Source organism: Triticum aestivum, chromosome 7B, assembly GCF_018294505.1.
Source record: "Triticum aestivum cultivar Chinese Spring chromosome 7B, IWGSC CS RefSeq v2.1, whole genome shotgun sequence".
Taxonomy (NCBI): Eukaryota; Viridiplantae; Streptophyta; class Magnoliopsida; order Poales; family Poaceae; genus Triticum; species Triticum aestivum.
Window position 1 is genome coordinate 404,459,600 of NC_057813.1, and position 4,123 is coordinate 404,463,722.

A 4,123-nucleotide genomic window follows, 5' to 3' on the forward strand; every position below is an offset into this window, starting at 1 on the left:
CCCACTAAGGCCCATTAAGGCCCATATGCTCCCCGGGAGGGTTCCGGTAACCCCCGGTACTCCGATAAATGTCCGAACTCATCCGAAACCATTCTAATGTCCAAACATAGTCATCCAATATATCAATCTTTATGTCTAGACCATTTCGAGACTCCTTGTCATGTCCGTGATCACATCCGGGACCCCGAACTATCTTCGGTACATCAAAACACATAAACTCGATATACCAATCATCATCGAACGTTAAGCGTGCGGACCCTACAGGTTCGAGAACTATGTAGACATGACCAAGACACGTCTCGGTTAATAACCAATAGATGAACCTGGATGCTCATATTAGTTTCTACATATTCTACGAAGATCTTTATCGGTCAAACCGCATAACAACATACGTTGTTCCCTTTGTCATCGGTATGTTACTTGCCCGAGATTTGATCGTCGGTATCTCAATACCTAGATCAATCTCGTTACCGGCAAGTCTCTTTACTCGTTTCGTAATACTTCATCCCGCAACTAACTCATTAGTTACAATGCTTGCAAGGCTTATAGTGATGAGTATTACCGAGAGGGCCCAGAGATACCTCTCTGAAACACGGAGTGACAAATCCTAATCCCGATCTATGCCAACCCAACAAACACCTTCCGAGACACCAATAGAGCACCTTTATAATCACCCTTTTACGTTGTGACGTTTGGTAGCACACAAAGTGTTCCTCTGGTATTCGGAAGTTGCATAATCTCATAGTCTGAGGAACTTGTATAAGTCATGAAGAAAGAAGTAGCAATGAAACTAACATGATCATAATGCTAAGCTAACGGATGGGTCATGTCCATCACATCATTCTCCTAATGATGTGATCTCGTTCATCAAATGACAACACATGTCTATTGATACGTCCATTTTGCATCATGCTTTTATATCAATATTTATTGCATTATGGGCTGTTATTACACATTATATCTCAATAATTATGGCTATTCTCTCTTATTTTACAAGGTTTACCATGAAGAGGGAGAATGCCGACAACTGTAATTCTGGCTAGAAAAGGAGCAAACATTGGAAACCTATTCTGCACAGCTCCAAAAGTCCTGAAACTCCACGAAACATCTTTTTGGAATTAATAAGAATTTTTGGGCGAAAGAAATACACCAGGGGGCCCACACCTCATCTAGGAGAGTGGGGGGGCGCGCCCCCTGTCTCCTGGACCCCCTGGTGGGCTCCCAGTGTCCATCTTCCGCTATATCATAGCTTACCCTGGAAAAAATCGTCGGCAAGCTTACGGGACGAAACTCCGCCGCCACGAGGCGGAACCTTGGCGGAACCAATCTAGGGCTCTGGCGGAGCTGTTTTGCCGAGGACACTTCCCTCCGGAAGGGGGAAATCATCACCAACGTCATCACCAATGATCCTCTCATCGAGAGGGGGTCAATCTCCATCAACATCTTCACCAGCACCATCTCCTCTCAAAATCCTAGTTCATCTCTTGTATCCAATCTTGTATCAAAACCACAAATTGGTACCTGTGGGTTGCTAGTAGTGTTGATTACTCCTTGTAGTTGATGCTAATTGGTTTACTTGGTGGAAGATCATATGTTCAGATCCTTTATGCATATTATTACTCCTTTGATTATGAACATGAATATGCTTTGTGAGTAGTTACGTTTGTTCCTGAGGACATGGGTGAAGTCTTGCTATTAGTAGTCATGTGAATTTGGTATTCGTTCGATATTTTGATGAGATGTATGTTGTCTTTTCCTCTAGTGGTATTATGTGAACGTCGACTACATGACACTTCACCATTATTTGGGCCTAGAGGAAGGCATAGGGAAGTAATAAGTAGATGATGGGTTGCTAGAGTGACAGAAGCTTAAACCCTAGTTTATGCGTTGCTTCATTAGGGGCTGATTTGGATCCATATGTTTAATGCTGTGGTTAGGTTTACCTTAATACTTCTTTTGTAGTTGCAGATGCTTGCAATAGGGGTTAATCTAAGTGGTATGCTTGTCCAAGTAAGGGCAGTACCCAAGCACCGGTCCACCCACATATCAAATTATCAAAGTACTAAACGCGAATCATATGAACGTGATGAAAACTAGCTTGACGATAATTCCCATGTGTCCTCGGGAGCTCTTTCTCATTATTAGAAATTGTCCAGGCTTATCCTTTGCTACATAAAGGATTGGGCGACCTTGCTGCACTTTATTTACTTTATTTACTTGTTACTCGTTACCATTTATCTTATCAAAAAACTATCTATCACCTACAATTTCAGTGCTTGCAGAGAAAACCTTACTGAAAACCGCTTATCATTTCCTTCTGCTCCTCGTTGGGTTTGACACTTTTACTTATCAAAAGGACTACGATTGATCCCCTACACTGTGGGTCATCAAGACTCTTTTCTGGCGCCGTTGCCGGGGAGTGTAGCGCTTTTGGTGAGTGGAACTTGGTAAGGAAACATTTATATGGTGTGCTGAAATTTTCTGTTACTTGTCACTATGGAAACTAATCCTTTGAGGGGCTTGTTCGGGGTATCTTCACCCCGACCAGAAGAGCAAAGAGTTGCTCCTCAACCTACTGAACTTTATGAAAATATTTACTTTGAGATTCCTTCCGGTATGATAGAGAAACTGCTAGCTAATCCATTTACAGGAGATGGAACATTGCATCCCGATTTACACCTTATCTTTGTGGATGAAGTCTGTGGATTATTTAAGCTTGCAGGTATTTCCTATGATGTTGTCAAAAGGAAGGTCTTCCCTTTATCTTTGAAGGGATATGCATTGACATGGTATAGACTATGTGATGATACGAGATCTTGGAATTATAAGCGTTTGAAGTTGGAATTTCACCAGAAGTTCTATCCTATGCATCTTGTTCATCATGATCGTAATTACATATATAATTTCTGGCCTCGGGAAGGAGAAAGCATCGCTCAAGCTTGGGGGAGGCTTAAGTCAATGTTATATTCGTGCCCCAATCATGGGCTCTCCTGGGAAATGATTATTCAGAACTTTTATGCACGGCTTTCTCTTGATAATCGCAACCTCCTCGATACTTCCTGTGCTGGTTCTTATATGCTGAAGACTATTGATTTCAAATGGGACTTATTGGAAAGAATTAAAAGCAACTCTGAAGATTGGGGTTCCGACGATGGTAAGGAGTCATGTATGACACCTAAGTTCGATTGTGTTAAATCTTTTATGGATACCGATACTTTCCGTGGATTTAGCGCTAAGTATGGACTTGACTCTGAGATAGTAGCTTCTTTCTATGAATCTTTCGCTACTCACGTTGATCTCCCTAAAGAGAAGTGGCTTAAATACAATCCTCCTGTTGAAGTGAAAGTAGTTGCACCTATTACAGTCGAAGAAAAGACTATCGCCTATAATGATCCTATTGTTCCTACTACTTATGTTGAGAAACCTCCTTTTCCCGTTAGGATAAAAGATCATGATAAGGCTTCGACTGTTGTTCATAAGAGTAATACTAGGACTTATACACCTCCTAAGCAAATTAATGTTGAACCTAGTATTGCTATGGTTAAAGATCTCTTGGATGATGATTTAGATGGGCATGTTATTTCTGTGGTGAGACTGCTAATATTGCTAGACCAGATACTAAGACACGTAGACCTATCGTAGGCATGCCTGTTATTTTTGTTAAAATAGGAGATCATTGTTATCATGGCTTATGTGATATGGGTGATAGTGCTAGTGCAATACCTTATACCTTATATCAAGAAATTATGCATGACATTGCACCCATTGAATTAGAAGACATTGATGTTACTATTAAGCTTGCTAATAGGGATACCATTAAACCCTTTGGGATTGTTAGAGATGTTGAAGTCTTGTGTGGGAAGGTTAAATACCCTGCTGATTTTCTTGTTCTTGGTTCCTCACAAGATGATTTTTGTCCCATTATTTTCGGTAGACCCTTCTTGAATACAGCTAGTGGTAATATTCATTGTGAAAAAGATACTGCCACAGTTGGCATAGATGGTATGTCTCATGAGTTTAATTTTGCTAAGTTTCATAGAAAACCTCGTGATAGGGAACCACCTAGTAAGGATGAGATTATTGGTCTTGCTTCCATTGCTGTTCCTCCTACTGATCCGTTAGA